The sequence below is a fragment of the Zea mays genome, chromosome 3 (genome assembly GCF_902167145.1).
Source record: "Zea mays cultivar B73 chromosome 3, Zm-B73-REFERENCE-NAM-5.0, whole genome shotgun sequence".
Lineage (NCBI taxonomy): Eukaryota > Viridiplantae > Streptophyta > Magnoliopsida > Poales > Poaceae > Zea > Zea mays.
The window spans coordinates 152,494,711-152,505,198 of record NC_050098.1 but is presented as its reverse complement, the minus strand read 5'-3'; the positions used below and the strand labels follow the sequence as shown (position 1 = coordinate 152,505,198).

At 41.3% G+C, this 10,488-nt stretch overlaps 1 long non-coding RNA gene across 1 annotated transcript; it reads right to left on the bottom strand.

Annotated features, from left to right (window-relative positions):
- Positions 1-9,603: 9,603 nt before the first annotated feature.
- On the bottom strand, positions 9,604-10,247 carry LOC103650750 (uncharacterized). The gene is made up of 3 exons (XR_002268430.1): positions 10,212-10,247; positions 9,762-9,927; positions 9,604-9,667 (listed from the first exon to the last, which is right to left on the bottom strand). It is a non-coding gene; the product is annotated as an uncharacterized lncRNA (long non-coding RNA).
- Positions 10,248-10,488: the final 241 nt, after the last annotated feature.

The window sequence follows — 10,488 nt, the reverse complement described above, 5'->3', positions numbered from 1 at the left end:
TCGAGGGACAAGTATTTTACTGAACCTAATTCTGCTTACTTCAAATTCAGATAGGGACATGCGTGCTATGAGAGCTTGAGTTGTGTTTGCCAGTTAAATGTCAATATCTATGAATTATAGCATAGAAAAGAATGATCACATCTTCTGTTCAACTGGTATTTTCATACACTCTTTTCCAAAAAAAAACAAAAGGCCAAGTTGTTACAAATGCCGCATAATATGAAATCGAATCAGATAAAAGAGCATGAGTAACATCATTTGTTTTGTTCTCATGGTACATCTACATCTTTCTCATTGACGTATGAAACTGGACCAGGTGCACAAGTTGCATATGTTGGTAGGTTGGATATGGTTTTCTTCCATTTTTCCACTCTGGTTTCCTTTGTCAGAGCTTGCTCATGACAACAACTGTAATAGGATGAAGACCACAACAATCCAGCAAGGCTTCTAATACATGGTGTTTGGAATTTTTAGTTATTCTATTTTTATGATGTATCTTCCTCTAACATGCCTTAATTTATAAATTTGGTATACCTACTGATTGAAAAAAATATATGTATGTAAAAAATACTAAGCATATTTGTGAAGCTAAACATGATGTTACTTAAGAAGATATGTTGTTAACAGAATAAGATTAATATTGAAATGGAAACATATGTAAATTATAATCATCCGACAAAGCTAAGAGATGTAAATTATAATCATCCGACAAAGCTAAGAGATGTCCATGCTTTGATAACCTTCTTCAGATCACGACCACAGAAGTAGCTCTCCAAGACTCAGCGAAGGTTGCCACAATTACACAAATACATGGCATGCATCCTAATGGCCGCCGTCGCCGCCATAAACACGGACAACTCAATTCCCCACTCCATCAATTTAGAAATGAGCAAGCAAGCAGTTGATCGCTCACCCCCATACGCACTAATCTGACTCCCAAGCTCCATTCGCAACAGTACCGCCAGCACTCTACCGACAACTACCAATCGAGACCTCCCCGGCCTAAGCAAATCGATTGATCGTCAGAGTCATAGAGTTGGTGGTACAGGTACCTTAACTACCATGGAACGATGGAGCGCGATGTAGAGCGGATAGCGCCTCCCTACGGGGAACGACACCTGTGCCATGTCGCTCGACTACAGCCTCCTCATCGATGGTGCCACAACGAGGGGGCCCATGGCCGTAGCCACCGACCAGCATATCTCTGTGTCATTGTCTGGCCTCGACGTGTTATGGCAAGCAGTTGGACGCCAGCACCAGACTGACGACACGGGTCTCTAAAGAGCCCGCCACCTCGGGATATCCGAGCCCTGCTGGTGGTGGTGTAACCATTTTCGTTGCGGTGACGTAGAGAGCAGAGGCCAGAAATTTATAGCGACGACGGTCGTGGCAGGCACGCTATTGGAGGTTGCGGCGTGGTGGGTCACTCGATCCGGAGTTCACGGAGCCTATCCTCGCATCACTCGGCATGGAGTTTACAGCGACTTGTCCTCATGACGCGCTTCGAGGTGGCGACAGCAGGCGGAGGAAGGCACGTGATGTGTGGTGGTGGTTTCTACGTGAGGCGTGCGGGAGTTTGTTTTAGAGATGCGGTGAAGCACGACGACGTACGACGGTCACTAGAGGGGGACAACGCATGAAAACCAGTAATAGAGAAGAGATGATAGGAATGCGGGTTGATTCTAAAGAAATATAGGGGTTTAAAAAAACATTGACGTAGTATGACCGGTGAAACTAGTGCTTTAATATAGTAGAGATTATCACCCTTAAGTATAAGGCCTTTAATTATGTGGGCCCGGTGCTGTCGGTAGGTACATAGTAGTGTCGTCGACTAGCTGCTCCACCGTCGCTGTCAGTATTAACTAGATGTCAGGTGTTGGTATCGGTTACGCTGGAATCCCCCACATGGCCACGTGATATAATAAACATCTGGGCCATAGTGTATTATAGTCGACGGTGGCATGGCGTCCGACGATGACGTGATATGTTTAGAATAGCAAAAACAAACCCCTATAGGCCAGATAGAATGAGAACGGCGACATCCCATCCCATCCAACGACGAGATTATAAAAATAGCTGCTGCATTCGTCGGGAGAGAAAAACGCGGACAGTTCAACACGGCCGCCTGCTGCCACGTCGCCATCGTGGAGCTGTGTAGCCTGGGCAAGCTGAAGGACATGGAGGTGAACAGAAATGGAAGCACCATGTTTGGGGTCAAGAACCAAAGCTACTTCAGGAAGGGAGTTGCTGGGGACTGGAGAAACTATATAAGAACTTGTTCGGTTAGCTCTCGATTCATGTGGATTGAGTTGGATTGGATAGGTTTAAATCCCAACCATGTCAAAGTTGTTCTAAATTTTTTCCAAGCCCATCAAATCCATGTATAATAGAAATAACCGAACAAGATGGCGCAGAGGCTAGACAAGGTCGTGATCTCATAGTAGTTGCGAACTACAGAATAATGCCAAGGTTCAACTACCACCCATACAAGGTGAGCATTCTTCTTTGATGATGAATATGGACTTCATCTGATCATCTTACAGGAATTTGATAGTATGTGGCACCTTGGCATGCCAAAACCATATGCATTACTATGTAAGATTCTATATAAAGCCATGTATCATCATTGATTATATTTTTCTTCATAAAATTCGTCATAAACCATTGAACAGCTGTATAGAGAAGCTACTGTTGATGACAAGCAGACGTTGGCAGATTACTAGCGCCATACCTTCGGCTAGTTTGTACTAGCGCCGTACGTATGCATTACTCCCCGTCTAATGGTTGCTTTGTCGTTAATGGACCACCATACTGGCAAAGCATAAACTAGGAAGATGTACATTTCATCTTAAATTTAGAATAAAAACAATTATCTTGTTCTGCTTAAAACCGTATTTTTAGTCTCATCAAACTTAGATACAACTATCTGGAAGCATGCTTCAATCTATGGTCCGGGGCCTATGGTGGGCGAGAGGCGGTGCACTCTTAAGGCGGACGAGCAAGTGGTGCCCCTGACGTGTGAGTAGCGATGGAGCCACACAAGGCGCAAGGTTCGAGCGGCATCACAGAAGGCGCGAGGTGCGCGCAACGATGGTCATGTGTGACATACTCCGATCCGACGCAGTTCAGGTGGCCCGAGTGACGAACTCCATCTGTTCTTATATCCTCGAATGCGTACTCCGGCGACTACCTCCTCGACGGCATCATCCGTTCGTGTTATGTCTTTCGTTTTTGTGTTTTATGCGTACCACATCCACTATTTACGCTAAAAATTATACGATGTTATGCTTTAATAAAGAGTTCATATATCATATTACTACTGCATGCGTATTTTTTGCATGCACATTAGAAAAGGCAATTCCTTGATTTATGATGTTCGTAATTACCATAAAAAATCAAATCAAATCATTTATATTCGTAACTGACATATTTTTACATCTGCCATAAAAATGTTCCTAATTCCCGCCTGTTCGTAATTACCATAAAAAATCAAATCAAATCACTTATGTTCGTAACTGCCACATTTTTACGTCTGCCATAAAATTGTCCCTAATTACCGTCGTCTTTCTTAGTTGGACCGATATTAGGTTTTTTATCAATTATTTTACATGGTGTAAGTATTTTTGCGATGTTGTATAAGAATTTATGCTATGTGTGACTCATGCCATCCAATTGTTTGCACGTGTGCAGTGGAAAGGAAAATATAATCCAAAATTTCCGCGCATGCAATGGAAACTCACAAGATCTGCAATAATTTTTGGATCTGCATAAAAATAGAAACCGCATGCATGCGACTCCGATATTTTTTGGATCTACCATCAAAATAGGATGGTGAATATAACCCACCAGAGCAATCAACCTCTCACATTGGCTCAATATTTACGCTTATAACTGAGGGGTTTTATGCTCAAACCTTAAGATTTTTACGCACCAGGAGATGCGTCCACCAGTGAACCACATGCCAATTTTTTTTACGCAGTCACTACCGGAAATAGTTGCTTTGCCGAGTGTTTGAAGCACTCAGCAAAGCCTGGAAAACACTCTGCGAAGGTTTTGCCGAGTGTGACACTCGGCAAAGGAAGCTCGGTGAACTGTACATCGGCAACAACTTCTTTGCCGAGTACTTTTTATCGGGCACTCAGCAAAGACTTTGCCGAGTGTCACTCGGTACTCAGTAAAGAAAAGTCGCCGTCACCGCGCTAGGTGACGGCGACGGAGCCTATGCCATGTGCCCACCGAGTGACAGTCGACAAAGTCTCACTCTTTCGTAAGTGTCCGTTGTACTGACACTCGTCAAAGAAGCTCCCTATGGGCCCCTTTACCAGTTCTGTTGTTGAGCGTATTAGGCGGCACTCGACAAAGGCTACCTCTTTGTCGAGTGCCCGACTGACTAGCACTCAGCAAAGATATCACCAGTGGACCCCTTTGTCAATTTCTTTATTGACTGCACTAGGAGGCACTCGGCAAAGCTTGCTTCTTTGCCAAGTGCCAAGGCCACATCACTCGGCCAAGAGGCTTTACCGGTGCCAGGTGTGCCTTCTTTGCCGAGTGCTTCGACCTTGACACTCGGCAAAGAACCTCTTTGTCGTGACCAGAATACCCCTTTTTTAGTTGTTTTCCTATTCCATCCAAACAAACAAAAGATATATCACATAATCATCACATATACATCACAAATATCACATAATCATCACATACATAATAGAGACCACATATTTCACAAAACCACAAATCTCACGAGTTTTTCACAAGCATGTCTATGTTCATACTAAGTTTCACCAATATAAGTATTACCAACTCTCAAACATAAGTTCAGGACAAGTTTCCCACACAAGTCTCACAATCACCACTAAGAGAAGATCATCAGGGGGTGAACTGGTGCAGCGATGGGATGGGCGATCCATGAGGGTTGTTGGATGCCGCCCCAGATTATCCCTACACAGAGAAGAGATTGCATGTGTTATACCAGATAAATATATATCATGTAGAACTAGAATTTTGATACTCACGGGAGTATGGAATTGAGCAGGATCAACTGGAGGGAACAACGGTGGTGGTGGAGCAAAACCATGTGCGGCACCAAGGCTCTGCATGTACGGGAACATCTCCGCTATCCACTTTTGATCTACCAAGCGGGCCTCCCGCTCCGCTATCATCCTCGTCTCCATCTCCTACTGTTCCCTCCTCTCTTCTTCTAGCTAGGCCTGTAATATTTCAACCCACTGTTATAATAACTCAAAGAGAAGGTATATAACTTAAGGAATTACGAGTTACAGAAGCACTAACCTGGAGTTATTGTATGTGATGAAGTGAGATGTCTTGCTGAGGTTGTATGGCTAGGCTTGAGCTCGTGCTCCTTGTTCGCACCTGAGACAGAGTGGGAGTGGACGACAAGTTGATTGCCCCGTCGGCAATCCAGTACAGCCCATGTCTCTTGCCTCCTCCGATCCTCATGAGGACATCTCTGTCGATGTCCTCAGTCCTTGGATCGTAATCTGGTCCACGGACCTCCTGTGCCATGGCAGTGTACTCACTTAGGCGGCTGTAGATGGCGGGTTTGCCATACGCCTCAGGCCCGTCATCCAGGTTGTAGGTGACGTCTGACGTCGCCTTGCCCTTGTGGACCGTAGCATAAGCCGAGAAGATGGAGCAAGGCTGGCCACCATGTGACACCGACTATAAGAAAACCAACGAGATAGTTAGAAATAATATCTAATCCAGTGTTATATACCTAAATAAATAAGAGGGCGTACCCATGCTTCTGCATATTTGCTGAGGTTGCGGCTGCCTTGGTGGTGTGAGGGACCTTGCATCATCAGACGCCGTTCCCGGCTAGCGTTGTGTGCCTTGTCCCACTCATGCGAGCATCACCTATCCACAATCTGCTCCCAGCACTGAGGATGCGCGGTGCACCAATCAGGAATCATCTACAAAGTAAAACAATTACACTGCATATCAGAAGATAAAATTAAGCAAATTTTGTCGTGAATATTAAAGTGATGTATTTACCTGCAAGTACTGGTCCCTAGTCAATGACATGATTCGGACGTCTTGCTTGGTCACCTTCTCCTCAAGGACGAAGCCGTGGTAGCTGATGATGTCCTGGATTCGCGCCTCATAGTTCATGTCCATGACGAGCCTCATAGTACTGGTCCCTAGCTAACAGGTATGTTTGTGAATTTGGTATGCTAAATCATCAAATAATGTGTTGTTATCATCAAATAATGTTTTGTGATCATTTGCAGATCAAGATCATGCAATGCCAATTGCTCTGCGAATTGTATTTCCATACACAATTCACAGATTGTGTTTATGGCATGTTCAGAACAGATTTATGCCATTCTTAAATGAATTATATGCAAGGTTTGCTGATAAAGATTTTAAAACAAAATTCTAATCTATTATACATCATCCTTTAACTCCTCGTGAGTTTGAATGTGCCTGGGAAATGATGCTAGAAGAATACAATCTGCATGAAGATATGACTCTACGCAAGTTATATGAAATAAGGAAAGAATGGATACCAACCTTTTTTAAAAAATGACTTCTGTGGGGTAATGGTGTCTACACAACGCAGTGAGAACATGAACAGATTAGTGAAGAAATCATATGTAGATACGAACACCCCTCTGCATGAGTTTGCTAAACAAATGATGAAAATGTTGCATAGCACGAAAATGAAAGAATCAAAGGAGGCATTGATGAGCAAGGTATCTCGTGTTGGTTTTCAATAATCAATGGCATACATGTTTACGTAATTATGTTATGTAATTATGATGTTAACATCTTATAGGGACCAAGGACAACCGATACGTTGTATAGGTTCGAACTCAGAGTCTCTAGGGCATACACCAGAGCTGTTATGAATAGATTTGAGGAATCAATGAAATACGCCATTGCATACAGAATATTGAATGACCCAAACGGTTGTGATAAAGATTGGATCGTACAACACACAAAAAGATCTAATAAAATTGTGTGGGGACAACATCAATTCAAGATTACAGCGGACATAGAAGCTGGAGAGTATACATGCGAGTGCAAACAGTGGGAACATACAGGTTTGAACATTAAATGATTATACTAATAAAAGTACATATTTAATAACTTTAGTTTTAATTGTTATATAGAATAATATATATCAGTAACAATATAATGATTATTCTTCATTATTGCAGGTCTACTATGTGTTCATCTTTTAAGAGCCTTCATGCATCTACAAGTAGAAAAGATACCTTCAAAGTATATATTGCAAAGGTACACTGTCTCATCAAGACAAGATGTACCGTTCGAAAGAATTGATAAGAGCTTCAGGGGAAAGGATGGAGTTACTAAATCATACAGATAGAAAATGTTGCTAACGAAAACAATGAAAGTTGTTCGCCAGGCGTGTATGTCAAAAGCAGGGTACGACAAAGCAATGGATGTGTTGAATGAGCTTGATGGCGTTCTATGCCGATTGGAGCCAGACATTGGATGTAATGAGTCATGTGATGTTAGTGACGATGAGGAAAACCAGGTAATAAAATTCAATTTTTGTAATGTTAAAATAATTGGAAGGAGGAATACATAATAATAAGGCTGGGGAGGGAATGGATGAAGCTGACAATTCAATTACATGCCACACAATAGTATGTAAAGATTAATATATAATATTGCATATAGTAATGTATGTAATGAATATATGAAATCAGTGAACTCCAACATATTTTATAATGCAGGATGATCATAATATTGTGAATGGATGTGGACCTGCGTTAAAATTATTAACAGCTGGGAAATAGGTAAATATGCAAAATTTGGTGTCTAGTGATTTATAATGCAATGGATGTTTATGCTACATTGAAATGATGATTGATTTGGGTTATGCTATATAGGTGGACAACATTAAAATGCAACATTTGGTGTGTGATACAAGTTCTCCGTTACACGTATCACACGACCAAATGGAACAGTTGGGTGCATCCTCAGAAGCTAAGAAGGTTAGCCTTGATAATTGGTTTTTCTGAGTGGTACATATGTAATGTTTATTTATATGTGTATAGTAATGAATATCGAGTTTATATGATACAGAGGTTGAATTTTAATGTGGATGTTACAAACCTGGGTATGCCGGCTCGAGCAAGACCAAAAGGCCGAACAATAACAAATACAGAAGAAAGGATTCTGAAACTAGGTGCCAAAGAAGAAAAAAGAAGAATAGGATATGCCAATTGTGTGGAATTGCAGATGGACACAACAGCAGGACGTGTCTGTCTGTGGAAGAGAACAGGGCAAGACTAGCAACACTGGCTAATCGGAAAAGAGGACGACCGGTGGGATCAAGACTCAATAGTAAAACAACTGCTCCACAATGGAATGAAATCTCCACTGCAAAACATCGTATTGATGAAGAAGTAGACAATGAATCAACTGTTGAACAGATGGGTATGGGTGAAGAATTAGATGTGGGAAAATAGTGAGGTGACGTATTAAATCTTTGTAATAGCACAATGACATATGTTTGTTTGAGGTAATCAATATTTTGCATGAATGGGTTATATAATGCTTGGATGTAACGGAGTGCCAGGTCAAATAAATATAATATAACGTTGTTATATGTAAAACAAGGTTAAATTGGTTATTACTTATTATGATGTGATCATCATAATAAGTAGACTATATGAGCATAACTATACTATATAGGTAGCAGGCATACTTCCAAAGTCATACATTGAAGATATAGAAAACTGAACATGATTGTCTGGAATATCTGAAACTAGATATAAGCCAACACTTGATCTGGAATTAGGGCTGGATATCGAGCTGGCTCGACTCGGCTCGGTTCGACTCGAGTTGGCTCGTTATGATAACGAGTTAGCTCGACTCGACTCGTTATGATAACGAGCTGGAGAAGCTGCTCGGCTCGGCTCGTTTGGTAACTCGGTCTGACTCGATTAACTCGTGAGCCAGCTCGTTATCAAAATTGACATAAGCCATAAAGCCAACAACCATACATATATAATATCAGATATAACTATTTACAAAATAACAGCCATCTCATTCACTTAAACAAACAAAAAAAATTGTATAATACATGCAGCAACCAATTATAGACTTATAGTTAATAATAGTTCCATTCCATAATCCATAATTCCATACTTTCATAGTTTTAGTTCTAGAACCAAAATACATGCAGTGAATCAGTGATGCAGCCTTACAGGAGTTCAGGAGTTTAGGACAAAGTTGTAGGGAGCCAACAAAATATGTCAGGTTAGCAACAGCCAACAGTTGCAACTTACAAGTTGCAACCAATAATTACAGGCTTACAGTTACAGCCAACAAAATGTAATGACCATGTGCCTCTCATGTCTCCTCTCCCAGGTCCTATCTCTCCCTCTCCTCCATCTCCTCCATGTGAGTATGTGACCATGTGCCTCTACAAGTCATCAGAAAATCAGCAACACATAAATCAGAACCACTTATAAATCAGGGACAACACCATGTTTTTCTACAAACATGACTATATCTACATGTCATATAATGATATAACTCATAAACGGCAACACATTCATATAATGATATAAGTATATAACTCATACAATACAAATCAGCAACACTTACAATTACTTGCAACTACACACTTTGGAAATTCCACGGACTCGATGTCACCATCATCACCTTCTCCCTACAAAATATGTACAAAGTGAGTGTCACATATTCAGATACTGAAATGCCAAGTAAACACTTAGAAGTTACAAGTATTGCCACCATACACTTACAGTTACAAGAATAGGTGAACTTCGAGACCCGCGTATCCAACTAGAAGCACACACCAAAGCCTGAACTGTTGCTGGCTTCAATGAACTCCTGTAATCATCAAGGATCCTACCCCCAGTGCTAAAAGTGGATTCTGATGACACACTGCTAGCTGGAACAGCCAAGAACCTTCTTGAGTAGTTCTTTCTCAGACTCTCTAAGACTCTTCTTGAGTAGTTCTTTCTCAGATTCATAGATCTTCATGCATTCATTTTTAATAGTCTTCCTACCAATAGATTCATAATTGTTATTCATCCATTTCATCAAGATATTGAACCATTTATGCTCTACCATTCTAAATGCATATTCATGGACAATTATCATCTTAGCAATTAACACTCTAGTGTGCTCATGATCATATTCAGTGGGATTAACAACAACAGGTCCACCATCTGAAGTAAAGGAGAGACTACCTTGAGCAAGATTTTTCTTAGCTTGTGCCAGCTTGTATGAAATATTGAAATTTATCATAAATCTATTCAAATCTAAATCATGTATGAAATATTGAAATTTATCATACGTTAATACCTTTTCTACAGAGACAGAGACAACATCACAATGAGATGTGGATGATGAAGGTGCAGTGCTAGCAGTCGCTGAAATTTTCTTAGCTGCTGGCACAAGCTTCCTTGTGCTCGTGCGCTGTAGCCTTCGTGGTATTGGCGGCGGTGGCGGACGCGAATGACCTTC